Source organism: Phalacrocorax aristotelis, chromosome 3 (assembly GCF_949628215.1).
Source record: "Phalacrocorax aristotelis chromosome 3, bGulAri2.1, whole genome shotgun sequence".
Taxonomy (NCBI): domain Eukaryota; kingdom Metazoa; phylum Chordata; class Aves; order Suliformes; family Phalacrocoracidae; genus Phalacrocorax; species Phalacrocorax aristotelis.
The window spans coordinates 42,166,378-42,187,224 of NC_134278.1; positions in this window are offsets into that span (position 1 = coordinate 42,166,378).

Here is a 20,847-nt window from a genome sequence, read left to right on the forward strand (position 1 = left end):
AGAGGAGTCTTGTTACGGTCATATAATACAGAGTGCTGCTTTGGCTAGTAGACAGGAATTCCTGGAGAATGCAGTTAAAGCTTTCTCCTTGTGCTTCTAGTTATCAGCAAAAACCAGCTGGGGAGTTATTTTCTTAAGCCTTTTTTTCTGAGCTGAAAAAGTTTTTATATAATGTTTAACTAGAAAGAAGATCAGATGATTTTAAATGAACCAGACTTGTGGTGCCTTTCATTGCTCCTTCAAAACTCTGCTGTGTAGCTCTGCTGATTCTGAAACTAAATGCCTTGGCACCCTCATTCCAGGGGTGGCTGCCACACAGCCGTGGTCATAGTCACTATTATGCTCAGATGCCTAGGCTGGGATTGTTAAGGGTGTTTAAAAGTTGTTCCAGTAGATGTTGCAACACCTAGTTGTTGCATATTGCCATCATATTTTCCAGCATAAATATCTTACATTAGAATATGTAGACATGTGGTTTCACATGGCTGAAGATACACAAGAAAGAGGACATAGTGTCAATACAGCTTCAAAATTTAAAACAAATAAACAAACAGAAATTAAAAGCTATTGTGCCAGTATAGTGTCTTTTACCCTCCATGAATGCTTTAACTCTTTCGCTACAAAGTTCATCTTTTCCCATTTAGCCAGATCCTCGATGACAGCACATCAGTGGTTTAATATGCGGCACCCTTTGGTTGGTAAAATCTTTTTAATCTAACAAAAGTTTTCTAGAAATTTAGTATCAATGATTTTTAATGAGACTTGAGATTTTTAAGGTCCAGATTCTTAAAGGTAAATGAGTAGGGATTAAAACTCTTAAATATTTCAGACTGATACCAGAACTGTGGTTCAGGTTTAAAATGGTATTTAGGGACAGATATTCATCTAAGGACTTTCTACACCACCTTGGCTAAAACACTAAAAAGTGCACTTGCCTGAATGTTGAAGACGGGCACATAAGACAGAGAAAATGCTCCAGGAGAAGTCTGTTCAAACTACTCATGCATTTGCAAATCTATAGGCAGAGGCCACTAAGGTTTTGCCAGAAAGTTAGCTTAAATGACAGAAGTCCTCTTTCTGTGCATATTGAGATGTACTGCTATTTAACTAAGCAGTGCATTTGGGTGAACATCTCTGGATAATGCCCCTTAGAAAAGGTGTGCTCTGGAGCTCACCCTTTGCAGCTGTCTGCTGGGCAGTTTGAACACACACTAACAGCATTCACTTCTGCCCAAAGCTCGCAGTCTGGTGGTGGTGCTGTTGACTGGCTTTTATGTAGCATCTATGCGGCTGGACGATTTACCTAGGATGCAGGAGACCCAATTTTACTGTTGGCCTCAGCTTGCGATGACTCTCTTAAAAAAGAGCTTTGGCTCCCCGGTCAGTCGGTTGTTGTAGGCTGAGCACAGCCATGACTAAATTTCATTAAAATGTCTGAGCCGTAGTTCATAAAAGTCAGAAGTGAAAACAGATGATCATGAGGCTGGGGAGAAAATGCTAGGTCTCATTGATCTGTAAAATGAAAAGATAGTACAGGTCATTATATATTCTCAGACATTAGGTATTTGGGATTATACTTCCATCTGCAGCCATAGTGAAACTTTGACCTCCCTCCTCTCTCACCAGCCAGTCACATTTGCAATCCTGCCAACTGCCACAACCCTCAAATTTGTTTGGAAAGCATGAACTTTTCTGATGCTGCTGCTCACTAGCAGCTCTTCATCTTGACTGGCACCAGCTGTAGTTCTTGGAGTTAATGTGCTTTTACTCCCATTTGACATCTTCATCAGAGGAACACTGGAGTGGGGGCAGCCCTTGCTCCACTACGTCTGTAGCTCTGCTCCTACTGGGACTTTGCACTCCAGAGAATTTCCTCGCCACCCTCACATGGAACCCACTACCATTTCATTTCTATATATAAACTCCAATGTTATGTTTTCAACCAGTCCAACAAGTTAAACTTAGTAACAAGAGCAATGGGAAACTTAAGCTTTTACTGTATCAATTAAGTAGTAAAAGGAGCATAAGGATTACCACGCTGAATTAGACTTGGGCAATATCTCATCTGGGAAAAATAAAAGGGTTTTCAGAGAAAAGAACCAGTGTTGTTGTAGTCGACTACAGAATAACCGATCAAAACAGAAGATTTCCTTGTAAGATCAGGAGACAAAACACCACTTATCTAAAAGATAACCTCTTCTTACTCAATTCATGTTCCACATAGACACCTATGTCACAGTTAGGTAATTAGCTTTTTTTCCCCCTTCCTTTTTTTTTTTTTTTTTTTTGATGGGTGGATATTTTTGCAGATCGAGCCAAACATCTCCCTGGGATCTATCAGTGAAGAGAAGAACTGCTCGGGCTCTCCTCTTGAGAGGAATCAAAAACATCCAAAATTGTCCTAAATATGACGTTCAAGTGTGGAAAACATGCAAAGGAGTAAAAATAAAAGCAACTGCACCTCTTACAATTACATTAAAATTAAGCCATAAGATAAAAATAATTCTTTGTGTTGTTTAAGTTGTGAAACTACTTTAACCTTGAGCAACATTGTATTGCTTTTATCCTACAAGCGAATAGATGTATAATAGCTAACTTTAATTATTTTTCCATTTGTTGCTTTAAAAGCAGAAAACAAATACAAAAATGCATCAAATTAACCATTAAACAAACAGATATTTACTTTGAGGGCAAAAGCAGTATAATAATGTTCAAAATTAAGGTAATGTTTTTCCTGAATGATGAAATAAAAATCCATATCTTTAAATACTGCTTAGAAGAACATAAGAAGTTGAACTGACAACGCAAGACTTAGACACCTTTAGTTTTCCATACTACAGGAAGGTATATTTGGCAGCAACGTAGGTTTTCCTACATTTCACCATTTTGTGACTGACATGAGAAGAAGCCTGGCAAAAGTCTTCTCATTCCAGCTACTGAACTAAAAATGATCACAGCTTTTATCCAGTTTGCATGGATACAAATTAAAGGAATAGTAGTGAAAGGGTATGGATTTATCATCAATATTCCAATCACTCTCACAAAGAATTAATGTGCAATATAAAATACGTAGTTTAATGAAATATTCTGGTTTATATATATATATTTTTACACGTTTGTTTCTTTAACACAGCAAGGATATCTCTCGTCTCTTCTCTGAAGAAAGCAGGAAACAACTTTAAAAATGTAGACCATACTCTGACATCCCATCAGTGTTTCAGAGTTTCACTGAAAGACAGCAAATGCCATTGTAAGTTGATCTATGTGATAGCGTGCCATTACTGTAAGAAATCTAGAGAGGGAAGCTGCTCTTCTAGTTGGTGAAAACATCTTCAAAGCTCTGAATTATTATGGAAAAAGCAACACCTCATTATTCTTGAAATCCTTTTGCAAGTCACATTCCAGATTAAGTGCAGAATTCTCCAGCCAGGTAGCAGTTAAACAGGTGGAGAGATGCAAATGCTGCAGCTGGCCAGTAATTGCATTTATTTGTTTCTATTCCTTTCCTCACTGTTTTGTTAATCTTGTTTTGTTGCAATATATTGGCTTTTTAGGAAGTATGCTTTTTTATTTTTAGGCATCAGCTTTTATTTACGTAACTATGCAGGTTTGGAAAACGGGGCCTGATACTGTTTCTCTAAACTGTATGGGAATTCCTCGGGGGGTCTCCTAAGTAATGACTTGGCTAGATCCTGCTTAGCTAATGAATTCTTTCCAGATTACGGCCCAACACATCTATCTCAGTGTTTCCTTATTAGTTTAAGGCTGTGCGTAAGAGGCCATCAAGCATACTAAGAGGGCTGCAGAGGTTCCAAGCTGTTCTGCTAGAGATCTTGTTTCAGAGTGCACCCCATGAAGGGTCCAAATCACTCTTTCTCCGGCACTAGAAAGTACTGGGGGGAGGAGGGAACTTTGTGTAACCCTGATGTTCACATTTGGATGGAATCTGCCCCCTTTTTGTTGTAAACCACAGTTGGGGATGCTTGCCCTTTTTGGGAGAGAGACCACACTGCTATGCATTCAGTGTTTGTACTACTAGTGCTCATTTGTCCTCTTACAAGTGATTTCCCCTTTCCTTTAAAGGCTTTGTAATAAGGTAGGCAGAACATTAGAATGCAGTTAGAGTGAAGGATGATGTTAAACCATTTCTTTCAACAGAAGCATTTCCATTGGCTCTAATTATTAGTTCAAACACTAATGCATGGGGGTGTGTGTGTGTGTAATGATGAAAAGCAAAGCTATTCACAGATTTCACTTTAATACGCTATATATTTCCATGGATTTTACTACTCCTCTCTATAGATTTTTTTTCCACTTTGAAAACCTTCACAGGCTTCACTTCAAATATATTTATGGTGGCCCCTCTGCTGACCCCAAGCAGGTTAATCTGGTGATGCATATTATATAATGTGATTACAGAAGGTAAAACCAGGCTAATAAGGTACAGTGTGTGGAGTTCTTTAGTGGCTTTGATGTGTATCTTTCAATTTTCAGTCTTGCCTGTAAAAAGCAATAAAACCCCCCTCAGTTCCAGCAGTGCTTGTACTCCCTGCTTCACATTGCCATGTTATTCTAGGCTGACATGCACTGTACCTGTCTTGTTTCTCACAGGCATGTCCCTGTGGTCTTTGCAAAGTTATGAATACTTGAGACACTCCCACAAATTACTGTGCTGATTAAAAATCCTTGATCATATCATCTTTTAGCTTTTAAATGTGCTGTCAAACAATAGAATCAGAAATATGGGGCTGCTGCAGTTATTTCATATTAATGCTTCAAGTTCAAACAAAGTGTCAAGATGACTAAGTACAAGAGATTTTCAGAATGCTTTAATGTTGCCTCATTTCAAATCACTTCATAAGCAGCTTGGTAATGAGCTCAATAAATTCTACTGGAAAAAAAAACCACTCGCTACAAAAAAAAAAACCTAGGTTGCTATTTTATAATTAACCCTCTGGGCTTGTGGGATGGAGTCTTATTTCCTGTTTGAAATCCACTTTGTTAGTGCTGTGATGTGGAGATGGCTAAATGAGTATGAAATATTGTAATTAAGTACATCACAAGCTGTTTATCTTATCAGCAGTGTTTTTCTTTAAAGGCTGGCTTGTTGACCACTGGTGTATTATCACAATTTTTCTCTGCTTTGCGAACTTATTAGACAGAGGTTTACCAAACACTGCAGGGGAGAACGATGATGGAAAGACAGAAAACAAATATAACTGAAAACTAGTAGCTCTTTTTTGATGGAGCAGGTATGCTTCCATTTGCTCTGAACCATTTATTCACCAGATGAAGCAAGTTTCTGAAACCTCCTCTAGACCTGATGAAAGAGTGGTCCATGGAGGGTTTGGGGCTGTGTGGTGGGTCGTTGTATGCCCTGCTGTGCAGCCTGCCTTTGTTCATGTCAGAAGGAGAAAATAATTTTGACTGTTGGAAAAATGAACTGGTTTATTATTGATGGGGAGCTGAGCCACTGGGCTTCCCCTTGCTCTCTGCTGTTATTCTAAAGGCTTTGTATTATGATAATCTTCTGACCACCTAGATTTCTTATTATAACTCAGCCAGGTAGGATAGATGCAGCCCATAACACACTTGTCTATAATCTTAGTATGTTTCTTGCAAGGATCTCTTGAAAAAATTGCCTGGGGGCTGTATCCTTACACTGTGATTTAGTGAAGTGGTTAAGATTGTCTGTGTGATTGACATGGTCTTTGCATAGCTCAATACTTCTAATTGGGGGCACCAGTTTGCCTCTGCATAGGTCCCCAAACAGGAGGTATTCCTGGTGTTTTTCTGCATTTCCTCACAGTTGTCCTCATTTCACAGATGTCTTGTTTACAATGGGCAATAAAATACTGTGTCGAGCACCTCAAGCTTTTGCCGAATAGCCTCTCGCCAGATTATGAGGCTCTATAGGTGCATCATCATGGCTCTGCACATGGGCTAATTTGTACTTCTGAAAGGCAGCTTCATAACTCTACAACTAGTGAGCTAAGCTATTTACTCAGGTTTGTCTGACTTCGGGCTGGATCTTTGGCAATGCTCTCCTGAACTGCTGGGACATCCTTCTCCATGTGAACGTGCACGTTGCCTAATAGATTTGTAAGGCATGGCTTCCTGCTACAGGAGCTGTGCTCCCAGTTCCCAATTACATCACATTTATCCATATGTCTACTCATTTTACTCTTCACATTAATTTCAACAGATTTGCTAAGTAAAGAATTTAGACTGGTATGAAGATTCCCACATTCACCTTTACGGTATTTTTTATTCCTTTGGTAGCAAGTCAGTTTTAATTTTAAATTGCAAGCAGAGTTTATAATTCACCAATACAGTATTCTTTTAGAACTTGAGTTAATACTGCTGGGTCTGGGGGATTTCTTACTGTTTATTTAACTATTCTCTTCTAAAACTTCTCCTATTGATCTTTTAGTTTAATATAGTATTCCCCAATGATATAGGTTACTCTTCCAATATGAAGATGAGTACTAAGAATTTATTTAGTGTTTCTGCTACATCTTTGTCTTCCTTGGGGACTCTTTTTGCACCTTGTTCACATCTGTCATCTTTCTGACAGGCTTTCTCTTTTAAATATATTTAAATAAAATATTTATTTTTAGTTTTATGCCTCTACCAGGAGTTTCCCATGATTTTTTCTTGACTGTTGTGTGATGATTTTACATGTAACTTTCCAAATTGCATGCTCCTTTTTTTCTGTTTTCCTCATTTAGACTTTTTTTTAAGGTTGCCTTTTTAATTATACTGTCTCCTTTGCTCGTCTATTTATGTCAGGTTTTTTATCCTCTTTTAAAAATCTTTTTTTATAAACAGTATACACTTACTCAAGCATCAAACCCACTGGCTTTAAGCAGTTCCCACCTACATAAAGCACTTAACATTTTTACTTTCCTTTAAATTCTCTTAACATGCTTACTTATTTTTATAAGGTGACCTTATTTAAAGACAGATATTACTGAAATGTGTAAGTTCCTTTGCTTCTCATTCTTACAAAGACACTGAATTAGAGTAAATAATGTTTACTGTTGAAGCATGGTCCTTGATTTACATCTTCATACAGGCTTTGAACAGTGCTCAGGTTAAATCAATAACTTCTTGTTTCCCACCTTAATAATTCAGACTCCTTTAGTGACCCAGGCTTTTGCACTACTCGTTCAGTAAGTTAATTGAAGGAATTAGATTTGCTGTTAGTTTTCTAATCATGAGCATGAGTTCTATTTGTTTTATCTGATATGATATAGTTAATAAACAAATAATTCTTTACTTGATTTTTCTAATAGACTTTTTCCCCTGATACATTCATTACATCTGTTTTAGAATCGACCATTGTTCCTTCCAAAACAGTCTCATGCCTCTTGTAATTGTCCATTAAGTGATGCATTAGGGGAAAGTAAAATTTACCACACCGTACTCCACTGACCTCATAGTGATATACATTGTGGGAAAAAGCCCATCCGGATGGCAGGTAATCCGTTCCTGTGTCCTGAGGCACAAGACCCAGATGCACTCTTGCCTTAGCTTTTTATAACAACAAATGCTGTAACTGCTTGTAAAATCATGTAGCCCTTTTAAGACTCCAACCACAGTATTTGATGATAACTTTTTGTGTCAGCAAATTTCAGCAGCTGATTCTGAAAGATATGAAATAGTTTTTATTTTATGTTTGTTTTCCTGCTTCCATATTTACTGGCCATTACTTTAGTCGAACGACAGGATTTCTTGATATGCTGCGGGGTAAAAAAATAAGTGAGGATGAACTGTACCTATAATTCTCCTGCATATCTTGGGTAGCTTTCTCTCTGTGTCCTTAACAAACTGAAGCACACTGACTTTCTCAGGGCCCTGAGTGCACTGCCAGGCTCTAATTGCCCCGACCAGCATGTAAGCATCTTTTCTGTAATCTTTCTTTACAAGCTCTCTTCTCCTCCCACTCCCTGTGTCATCCACAAAAATATCTTCATCTCCAGTCTGAAGTATGATGTGAATATATATAAAAGGACCTGCCCACCGACCTGATGCGGTCTGTGGGCAGCACAGCGTACCCCGGCATTACTGACAAGATGTGGAAGATCATGTTCCTAGTACTGAGCACAAAGAAAACCAAGACCATCAATGGCATGAGTGCTGGTACACTCTCTGTATTGCAGGACACATCTTGGCTTCCCTCTTCACCTTCTAGCAGGTGTGGGTCAGCAAGCTGGAGTGCAACGAATCTGGACCACAGCATGACTGCAGAGAAAAATGGTTACAGGTTGGTCAGGGCAATTAGAACCTTTTGGTGTTCAAATGAACATGCCAGATTTTTACCATCTCTATTCATACATCTCTCTCTACCTCTACCCCTACATCCATATCCATAAACCCATAAAGCAGGATTCAGGTGCCTAAACATAGGTGTCTCTTGCAAGTTGGTGAGGTATACCTGTGACAACTGCATGGGTGGGAGGCTTGTGAAACAAATTTGTGTGCTGGAAACCAGGTATGACACCCTAGGTTCTCTAACACAACTCTACGGACCTATGCTTAAGTAACTGAACCCCACAAAAAAAAGTGAACTGACTAAATGATTCTCTGTGATGACTCTTTAGGTCATTGTTTAGGCATCTAAAAATTAATTTTCTGTATTCTAAGTGAGACAGTCTTCATTCCCTTTATAGTGGTCAAAGGAAAATAAGTATGTCCAGAAACCTGTTTTTATCTCGTTTAATGAATTAAATAAATTGCTCTTGTTGGTTACCAGTTCCTCCTCATTGAATTCAAAAGGAGTCAAGAGGGACTAGCTTAGTCTTAGACAACTAACCTTTGGACATCTTTAGAAAGATTTAGTAATCTAAACACAGGCTTCTGAAGTAATTTCAAATAAGGTTATGTGTCTGACACCTTTATGGAGCTGGCAGAAATGACCTACAGAGTACCCTTGATCTTTTGGAGTAGCATCTGGAAGCTGGGTGAGGTACGCCATGGTGTGTGAAATGGCACTAGATGGCTTTTTAGGCAACTGAATCCCATGATGGAGAGAGGTTCACCTCCAGATTAAGGCACCTACTGTTAGGTGTTTATACACAGGAGTCTGCACGCAATCACAGATACCTGAATCATCTTTATAGTCAATGGAGAGCTAATCAGTTTGGTCACTGAAACTGAGTGCAATTCACCTCAAGTAAAATTTGGTAGCCTGAACAGGTCTCTAATAACATTTTAATGTATCCAATCTCCCTCACAATCCCTACCATGACTTTTATTATACTTGAAGGGAGAAGCCATAATTTTACACCCTGAGCTAATAACACCCTGAGGCATGGCAGCAAGTTCTCTTTTGCCAGGAAAGTCTTCAAATTTGAAGGTGCAGCCACAACTTGCATTGGATTCCTTTGTGTAGTCTGGGTGATAGACAGAATTAGATCTCATGAGAAAGTTTCTCTATTTTTTGGTGATTAAATTATCCAAATGTGGGTATATCATTATTCAGTACCCTGTATAACTAACCTTACTTAGTTACTTCATTGAAATCCCCCCCAATATATGCTCCTGTTAATCAGTTAGTTAATCCTGTTAATCCTGTGATGTTATAGACTAGTATCCTTACTGAGGATACGTTACATTTGCCTTTTTTTCTGGGGCACTTACATATTCAGAATCCCTCTGAATATTAAAAGTTTTAGATTATTAATACAAATTTGCTTATGCCTATGTAGTTTTGGATTCATCCCACCTTCACATTTTCTCAGTTTGATTGCTGGGTTGAAGGCAGTTTATTTACCCAAATACTTACACACTGGCAGCTTAATATTTTCCTAGTTTAAGGACAGTAATGTAGAAAATAAGTTACTCTGCTATTGCCTACCAATGTACTTGTCCCATGTTTGCCCTATGAAACCATGCAAAGCAGGACCTTTATCCATTGTATCTATACATTTTTCTTTTCAACTTCTTTGTAGTCTGCTAGGGATTTTAAAGCTGATTCAAGATGTTTAGGAAATGAAGGTCTACCTGTAGATATAGTTGAATACCACTCCTAACTGAACTATGAGGTCCAAGAGGGCTTAAACTGCAGCTAGTGACATTTAGGACAGGTAAAAGCACTAAGGTAGTTGATTGTAGAAATACGTTATCTAAGGCAGGTTGTGGAATTTCTATCATGCAAGGCTTTAACAAAAGGTTAGACCAATGTCTGTGTGGAGTACTTCAGCTATACTTTACTCTCTTCTTGGCAAGGAGATAGATTAAATAACCCTTCAGTATCTTTTCCAGTCTTATTTTCTTTCAGCCTATATGAAAGAAATTGCTTCTTTACTTTCCCTAAGTGGAAGTTGCCAATTAATTTAGAAATAAGAAACAACCTATTGATATTTTAGACTAAGAAGATCAGCAAAAGGTGTAACAAGCTGTTACTTTGTCTTATGAGTGTGATTACACACAGAGCATATAGACCACCATCAATGTTACTTCTGAATTTACATTTGAGATGATGGTTTTAAAATTTTAGCACTGACCACATGAGAGCAGAAGACTGTATAATCAATTATAAAATTCTTTATGAGAACAAACACACTATAAAGGTATCCAACAACAGTATTCAATGGCTTTTCCATGAGTAGCCAATATAACTGTTCTCAAAATCCATGTTACTGTATAAGCTGGATCTGCTGTCCTTACTATCATAGTTAAGAACCACATCCACTCTGTGCCATAAATACTATGCACACCAAATGACTTCTTGTTAGTATTTGCAAAACCAGCTGGATATATGCTGCAGAATCTTACCTTGGTTCTTTTGAAGAAACAATTAACATTTACTAAATCAATCATTTACAGATAACTAAAGCTGAATTTGTGTACCTAAAAGTTAGCAATGATTCTCCTTTGCAAGAGATAATCTGTGAATTCACTCCACTATACATAGCTGAGGTAGAGTTATACCACCTAAGCATCTGCCCTCTGGTAATCCCCGCTATCAAAGTAAGCCAGAAAGTTCAAGGCCCATTTTAGACAATAATGTTTCTGCTGGGAAAGAGACATTCCAAAGAAATAAGGTTTTCTTGAGAAAATTCTGGCCCTAACATTGGAAATTTTATTCCATGTGTCAAGAGTGAGAATATAACTATGGATAAAAAAAACCTCCTGTGCTGTTTAATGTCACTTAATTCATAACTAGCACTCTGGCTCTAAACTATTACATAATTAATAACATATGCGTTGATACATGCATTGACATCTTTCAGCTATAGTGGTCAACACACACCAAGGTTAGATTATTCTGTTCTGCAGATAGTAAAGCTATGGATATTGCTGTGATATATCCAAGCAGAATGTTCTCTCTTAAAGATATCCTCAATATTATCCGTGTGTCAATAAAAACGTTAAAAGAAGTATCTGAGAGGAATAGTAATAGCTTCTAAGTTACTCTTGCCAAGTATGAACTCAGAAAAAAATGTGAGTCTAATATGAAATGCACATTAAGAGCCATACCAGCAATAACATACAATTTTAAAAAACAGGTTTCCTTATTCCTTCACTTACTTTTTAAAAGTCTTTCCCTTGCCAATCAGTATTACTTTGGTTTTATTTAGATTGTACTTCAGCTAATTCACACCATCCTTGTAATTTTATCACATCTGTCAAGCACTGTAAAGCACAGAAATATATATATATGAGTTTAATGAAAAGCAGATGAAAACTTTATTATATTTTTAATATTATTAATATTTCCAGCAGAATAGCTCTTTTTTTTCCTTTCTGTTTTGATAGGCCTGTCTGCCTGTCTGCCTATCTGCCTTTCACAGGTCTATCCGGTCATTCTCTGGGAAGGTGCTTATATGAGCACTGTAGCCATAAGTTTAACAGGGTAAATGATATACTGGCAACCTGCAAAGCTATGCATACCAGTATATCGTGGCCTGGGGAACAACTGCACATCAACACCAGGAGCAGGGACCAAAAGAGAGAAGAATTCCTCGGTCACTTCTGTAAGGCTCCACTGTCACTCAAGTAACTGCACTCTAATGGTATCAATGGTTGTTGACAGATGTAAAAATTTCAGCTTTCCCTTCACTTTCTCTTCAAGAATGACACTATGAACTGTAGGTTATAGTTCACCTTTCATCACTAAGGTACCTTGCTGTGACTGCTGTACAAGAGGACTAGAAATTCTTAGTTAAAGTGGAAGTAGTCTCTCTTATCTGTTTTGTGACTTCTCTTCCAAAACATGTCAGTTACCACAAAAAAAAAAAAAAAAAGCGCTCTCCTTGCTCTTTACAGAAGCTTGATTTTATACAGGAGTATAAAAAACTCTAAATTTGAACTAGTATTCAAAACTCTAAATTTTGTCTCTGTGTAAGTTCAGCTGAGAGGAAAGATGTTTCAGTTACTCTCCACAGAATTAACTATTGTTTTCCTCCTCTGATCTATGCAGATGATAAGATTTGTTTGACTTCCAAGTGTGTTCGTGTTGTAAAGACAAAGGTTTCTCTTAGCAGTTATCCCTGACTCAGTGGTGAATTTCTGGAACCCAACGCAAATGTTTACAGTGAAAGATGAATCACAGAGAAATGGTGGGTTTGAACATCTTTACCCTAAGATAAAATTTCATTTTACATAAAATTTCATTTCACATAAAATTTCATTTCACAACAAGGTCTTCTAAGGGGAAAATGTAGCAAAACAGACACCTGAAGAAAACCAGAGAGCAGTCACCTAATCCTTTTTGAGAGCACCCTCAGTTTTCCTATCAGACTAATCTTCTGAGAAGAATTTTTTCCCCTGGAATAATTATAATCAATAATTTTATATGCTAGTGATATAAATTCTGCACCATTGTTTACCTGTCTGCCTTTGGGATTGGAACCATATTGTGCTTAGACTGCTGAATTTTTGTAAAATGTCATTATTTGACAGTTTAGCCATCTGCCCTCATCCAGATGCTACCATTCTCCTAGACTGATCTGTCAGTGAACGAATGCAAAAAGTACAGCAGTCTCTGGAACCCATGTATTGTGAAGTAGTGTATGTTACTGTTTGCTAGCTCAGCCTTTTCCTCCAAAATGTTGTGCATATTCATTCCTCTTCTGAATATTTTGTCTAAAATGCTGTTGGGAACATTTTTTTTTTTAAAATTCATGTGAGAGTTAGCAATTTCTGAGCCAATTATTCCAGTTTTTCTGTAGAAATGTTGCTGTCCCATCTCCCTCAGATGAATGCCACCCTTTGGATCCTGTCCCAAAATGTGAGAAAATATCAGCAGCTACTGTACAGAAGACCAAGAAAAGATCTAGAGGAGTACCTTCTGCAGTATTTCAGAGCTTCTCTTCTTTCTTAAACACCCTCTTTTATCTAGTTGTCAGAACATCAGCAGTTTCCCCTTCCTCACAAGGGGAGGAGGAGGGGCAGGCGCTGATCTCTTCTCTGTGGTGATGGATGACAGGACCCGAGGGAATGGCAGGAAGATGTGCCAGGGGAGGTTTAGGTTGGGTATTAGGAAAAGGTTCTTCACCCAGCGGGTCGTGGAGCACTGGAAAAGGCTCCCCAGGGAGGCAGTCATGGTGCCAAGCCTGGCGCTATTCAAGAAGCACTTGGACAATGCCCTCAGAGACATGGTGTGAATTTTGGGGCTGTCCTGTGCAGGGGCATGAGCTGGACTTGATGATCTTTGTGGATCCCTTCCAACTCATGGCATTCTATGATTCTATGAGTTCCTTTGGGACATTTTTTCACTTACGTGGGATGCTGGGTCATGTCTTTGAAACCTTTTTGGTTTGTACCTTTCTTCCATATACTTTGTGGTCCTGTGTAATTTCTTTTCCAGGAAAAAAAAAACCAACCCAAAACTGTACATAAGCATATTATTTTTTTAAAAAATGCAAAAATAATAAAAAAGTCACCTATGTATTTTATCAACCTTCTTAAAGAAAAAGGAATCCTTTTGTGATGGATGAGGCATGCAGCTTTGAAATGTAACAGAGGCCTTTCAACAAAGAGAAAAACATAGCTGTACAGGGATAAAGGATAGAGGAACTTACTTATTTCCTCTGTTCAGGCTGTTTCTTAATACATAGCAGCAGTCTGAAGGTCATGTGGAGAGTCACAGAGGCTATGAATAGGAGGTATATTTAGGATTTAGGCTTAATACGTCAATAAGTAATTGCCTTAGAGATGTGGCTTGCAGGCAAAAGGATACAACTAATGGTCTTAGGAAGAAAAATCCTACTACTTTAATCATGAACATAGAGGAAGGAATAAATCTTATTTTCATGTACTGTACTTAACCGGTGTTATTATTCACCAATGGGGGAGAAGTTTGAATTGTTGAAGAGGTTGATGGGATCATCTCTATGCCTGGGTAGTTAAGTACTTGTCAGCAGCACTGGAGTGCATGAGTGCCTCCCAAATATTCAGAAATAAAAATAATAGCTCATGTTTTTTCTGCCACCTAAGATTTTAAAAGAGCTAACATTGGTATTATAAAAGAAGGAGTTGTACTTGCCAGAGTAGGTACCACTAATGCGTGCAAAAACTATTGTATCCTCTCCTCCAGAAATCAATGAAATTTTTTTTCCTTCCCATGAAAAAGGGACCACAGAAGAACCACCAATAGGTATGGAGAAAAATGAGGACCTGCTGGCTGAAGAGAGAAAAGGATTAAAGTATATGTTACTAACAGCAAAATTAATTTAGAAATACAGACAGCGAGAGTTCACATGGTCAGTTTTAGTTAGTGGACATTCTGGTGCTTATCCTAGCAATAGAAGAAGATAATAAAAATAAGGTATCTGTAAAAGATGGAGGAAGTTATCACCGGAGGGATAGGTACACTGAATATGGCCTTCTAACTAAATAAATAAAAATAGTTTTATTTTTTTCTCCGTCTATGGTAAAGCATTACACTCACATTACAGTGCACTAAAAAATGTAAATTTTAGTCATGAACAAGTTGTCTGGCAAGCTGCCCGCATGGAAACAAGAGACGGCCTTACCCTATTCTATTTCTGAAGTTGTTTCTTAGAGAACTAAAGTATAGGTAATTTTCATAATCTTTTACCCTACTGTTGTTTATTAATATTTAATAGTATTAATTGCTTTCTCGTTCACTAGTATATATTCACCTTGAGAAAAATATCAAAAGCAGAAAACAAAAGATTTCTGGTATATGGAATGAACATAAACTGAAACAGAGTGAACCTTTGTCCTTTTCTTATCTCTTCGTGTCTCCTCATACTTCTTTCTGGCACCTCATACCTTTACTATTTGCATAAACATCATGACAACTGTGTTGCACGTTGCATAATGTTCACTTCTGGGTTAGAGGCTATCTCTCAGGCTGTGGGTCTGAAGGGAAAAGAAGGCCAAAAGTAAAAAATGAAAAATGGATTGTCATTCTAAAACTGGTATCAATTAACATATATTTTATACTAATGCTAAAACTGACCTACATGTCTTTTTACTGACTTCAGGTGTGCAATACATACATGTAAAGTTATATGTCCTGGCTTAATTGTAGGTTTGGGTAAGCCTGAAGAAAAGGAAACTATAACCTGATAGGGGAAAAAAAAAGAAACAGCAACTGCCACAGACTCACAGAGAAAACCTTCTTAACATAGATACACCATGCAATACTAGTGCTGTACATTACCACTAAATTAGAACATACCTGAAAACTTAAATCAGCAAGAGTGAGGCTCTTCCTTAGGCACTCTTTTTTTGGCTGGCAGACCCAGTAAATGGGTGGCACCTAAGGTTTCTGTAGGATCTCTTTGTTCCTGTATCAGTCTGTCTGTGGACAGCAGCGATACCTGGCTACTTTCCTCCACAGCAACATTTGACTTCCATTTGGGTAGTCTCCAGCATGAAGGACAGAAGGTCCAAAGGCACTTCTTGACTTAAGGTACTTGTTTTACACCAAGTTACTTGTTTGGCTATAATGGCTCTTGGGTCAAAATATTCCTTTTCCATATAGGTCTCTTTCACCTTTTTACCTCTGTAGGTGAAGTACTTCTTTTAAGCAACTGATTGCATGACTTACATAGCGGGTGGCAGAGATGCAACAGAAAGACAGACATGAGGAGTAGGCAGAAACTGAGAGTACTGTTGAGCTGCATTTTATGTGACACTACTGATGTCTTCTCTTTGTTGTTGAGTGACTATCAGGCTCCGTAAGCCTCGTTACATAAGTGGGTTATAAGGAAAACAGCGAGTAAGAAAAAATGCAGCTGGGAGGCAGCATCGAGGAAGAAGAAAAAAAAATGTAACTGTCTAGCTGTGTAAAAATAACTGTGGTTTATGGATAAAGTTTAATATTAAAAGGTCCTGTTAAAAACTTTCCATGCAGCACATTTTCATGATGCTAACAAGCAAGAGCAGCTCATTAATTATGAGTACCCATGCTAGACAGAATTTATATTTCATGCTCCCCTTTTTTGAGTGATTTTCCTGCTTTGTGACAAAGCATCCCACTAAGGAATATTTTAGTTCCTCAAACTTTAGGTCAGGAAGCCTGCTTGTTGTGTTCCCACCTTTTCTCTCCCCACTTTTCATCACCCACCATCCCATCCTTCATTGCTTCCTACTCATGGTGTCATCAGTGCCATCAGCAGGCTTCCCACAGTCATCTGTAGTTTTGTTCTTCTCATTCAGTTTTTATTTACTTACTTCATTATATCCCCTTGATCTGGTGGGCTTTTTTTCTGTATTGTGACCTCTTTGGCTACCCTCTCATATATTGAGCACCTTTCATACCTTGTACTGAAGTGGCTTCGGTTTTTAATAGGACTTGGTTGTCTCTGTCCTTAGGTGACCTTAGGTTCCCAGCTATCGACGTAAGATTTACCGTTGATTCTAGGCTGTCCCTTGGAGCTGCAGATTTTTGAGGTCACAGCTTTGCAGTTTCTCAGCTGAAGTATCCCCATCTCTAAGGCTTCAATTTGCTTCTATTGAACAAAACATTAGACTGGGGATCTGAGCTGAAGTGAACAGATATTGGATTAATATCACAAACTGACAGTTTCTAACACTTCAGGGAAAATGTAGCCATAGTAGCCCAAACTCACTTTTAAATCTGATTGATAATAAAACGTTGTCTCCATTTAATGAAGAAATCAATGTGTAATGAGGGCATAGTGCTACAAATAGCACTAAGGGGATACAGAGCTCAATGGATTGTCAACTATATCTTTACTTGTGTACAGTGGGGAATACTTGCCCTCCTATAGCAAGCTGGTTTTATTGAAGAACAGGTAAAAGTTTTATTAACTTTTTCTTTAATTTATAAAGTGTCTGGAAAAAGAAACCCTCTTTGTTGTGGCATTACAAATAAATGAGTAGAAATACACAGATTTTAGAAAGAAATTAAAATGTTTTGTTTAAAACATAGAGTGAATTTCCATCTCTAATTCCTGCTCTTGCTATAGAATGTGACAACATTTATGGGGGGAAGAGGTTCCCTTAAAGTTATTTCCTCACTTTCCACATTTTCAGCTATGATAAGTACTGGTCCACTAGCCATTAATTTCTTTCCTTTAAGTCAGTTGCAACAGCCCTGCTGGGTGTCCGTTACACGGTAAACAATAGCTAGAGCCTCTAAGTTCAGGGGCTTCTGGGAAAATTTCTCTTTCCTCCTGGCAAATTCCTCCTCCTTGCATTATGAAGGGTCATATGAACCTGATACAGCAGCTGTATGTTTTTTCAGGCAGAGGTGTTTCTCCTAGGTGTCTTCTCAATTTATTCCCCATTTTTGCCACCTGAATGATGAGAAAAAATAAATCTGTTGAACTGAAAAAACCCTGAGAGTTGATGGCTTGGACTACTATACGTGGTAGGGATCTTCTGTAGTCACTCGGCTACACAAGCCTGGGATTTTTCGGACTAGTTTCCAAACTCACTCTATGAGATGTCATTTTGCACAATATTAATCTTGCAACTGCTGGTTTTTTTCAGCCAAAAATGTGTTTGAAAGCCAGCATTTTTGGTGTCTGGTCTTTGCAGTTTTCCTTAAACAGCATGATTCTCTCCTGTTCTGGGGGAAGTTCATAATGCGTGACAATTAAAGTCTTATCCATGGTCGGCTGTGCCTTGGCAAATGCAGTTGATCTTCTTTGAGAGGTGAAAATTGCCTTCTGTCTCACCTAGGGTTGGGCTAATCTGTTCAAACTTTCAACAAAATTACCCCTCTCCTCCTTGTCATTTGCAAGATGGACTTTAGCCCTCTGTCCCTACTTTTGGGCGAATGTATTCCTGGTGGGAAATATAGTACATTAATATTTTTTAGTCTCTTTTTCAGTCAACCACTTGGCCTGTCTAACTACATTTGTCTGTCCTTAGCTGGGAAGGAGGGGAGAACCTCAGTATATCCTGGCATTTGGCAATCTGCCTACTGTTCGGTACATTTCGGTTCAATTGCTACTTCCTCCTACTTTCTGAATAAACTCCTTTTAACCAAGTCTTTCTTGAATACATTGTAGCTGGCCCTAGGTGCCAATTTTAAGCCCTAAGGACTACTTTAAGGAGATTGATGCATGAAAGGATGCTCCAAGTCACTCCAGAAATGTACTAGTGAGTTAATGAGTTGTGAAACATGCCTAGTTGGAATGGTGAATTGGTCTGAAAACATTTTATTCTGTGTTTTAGGTCAGGGCTTTTCTGATTTCAAGGGATGATGGGTGAGAGGAAAAAAAAGTATTTTGCCTTTCTTGAACCACTTATGGAAAAAATGTAGGCTGTGTCATTTAACACTTGCGAAGTGAAACCATTGCACCTGACTGTAGCTCATAGAGCTGGCATTTGTAGTTTATTTGGCTGCTGCTGTTGCTTGCGTCACTGTTCCCTTCTTCAATTGCTTTTTCTGATCTTCGCATGATGTTAGTGAACACTGTGTTCTTATGTTTCTATATTACAGCTCTGTCTTCGCTCACCTGTGAGAGGATCTTTCATTTAGTGATGTAATTTTCAATGTGTGCCATGTGATTACATACTGAGAAATAGTGCAAAGGGGTGCCATAGCGTTTAGGCAATGCTTTCTCAATAAAACACCATTAATTTTGTTTTTAGAGGTTTATGGGTTTTTTTGTTTGGTTGGGTTGGTTTTTTTTAATGTTGTTGTTGTTTTCTCATTATGCCACATTTCTGTTCCCTGTTAAACCACAAAACAACAAAGTGGTCCCTGTAAAAGGCAAGAATGACCTGGAATATTTTGTTAGCAATTCCAGAAAGAGTTGTTGGATACTTAGGCACAGTATTCAAAAGCATGAAAGCAGAATCAAATTTTAAGGTTAATATAGCAAATCTTCTGGATCCTCTCCTATCAGGAGAGGTTTAGATTAGATATTAGGAAAAAATTCTTTACTAAAAGAGTGGTCAGGCACTGGAACAGGCTGCCCAGGGAGGTGGTGGAGCCACCATGCCTGGAGGTGTTCAAAAAAATGTGTAGACATGGCAGTTCATGGTATGGTTTAGGAGGCATGGTGGGTGGTGTGGGGCTGATGGCTGGACTTGATGATCCTAGAGGTCTTTTCCAACCTTAATGATTCTGTGGTTCTCTGAAAACACTCATTCATCTGTTTTCTCACCAGAGAAAGCAAATAACTTATTTTTCAGTACATCGCTGTTGAAAATAGATGTGCAAAATTTTATTGGTCAGATTCACATTTTATTTACAGGTCATATTACTTTAACATGCCTCCTATACTTTACAAATATAATGTTAACTCTTCTATAAATGCAGACTTTTATTAAGGGATATCTTGGAGTGTAATCTATGGAAATACAATCTTGGTCCACTATAAAAATAACTGGTATTACTAAAATAAACTGCATATATCTGAGCATGAATATGCATATTGCTTTGTGCCTATGATTCTCAGACTAGCTACACTCATGCACAGATTTTTGTTACTCAAAGGTGCAGTGCATATTTGCATGGATGCTTTAAGAAGAACTACCACAGAATAAAGGGATCCAAATTTCAGAAATGGATGCTTTAAGAAGAACTACAACACAATAAAGGGATCCAAATTTCAGAAATGCATATGCTATTTAGTACTTTAGCAGAGTGCCCTCAGGTAATGAGATCCTGACCTTTATTGCCCAAAGACATAGTTACTTTGTGTAGACGTCACACTGAAATTGGCTTTTTTTGTTGTTGTAGTTTTCTTTTTTTAAGACATATTTCAGGAACTTTTAAACAGTTAAAATGTATGAGGAACTATTAGCTTGTCAAATCCATTTTGTTGTTGTTGCTTGTTTGGTTTTCTTTCTAAAGGCCCTGTGCTATGTCCAGTACTGTTAGTCTTCTAATATTTTCCAACAGGATAATATATCTTAAAAGGTTTAAAAGGCAACTAAACATTGTGAAAAGTTCATTCAAAGCTGTGTGTTTGTGTGTCAATATACTGCCTGTGTTTACAATGAAAAATACGATCAGATTTTAACATTTATGGAGCTATGAACTAGATAGAAAAGCATTTTAACATTGGCACCTCTGAACTCTGCCAAATGGAAATAAGACAAAATACAGAAACACTGATTTACACTAAAATATGGCTTGGTTGCTGGGCACATTTTGTCAGTATACCAGAAAAAAATCCTGTGTCCAAAAAAACCCCAGTGGGATATTATATGGGACAGGAGGGAATTAAGAACAGTTATTAATACCCTTACTCAAAATGAAAGCCCAGGGTGGGCATGATTCAGCAATGTACTGAACACTTAACTACAAATCCATCAGAGAAAACAATCAGGTTGATTTTGAAGGTGAATGTCAAGATCTAATTTTCTGATGGCATTACACCTGCTTATCACAGTGTAGTCACAAGCACAGTGCAAAAACCTACTGTTTCCTTGAAT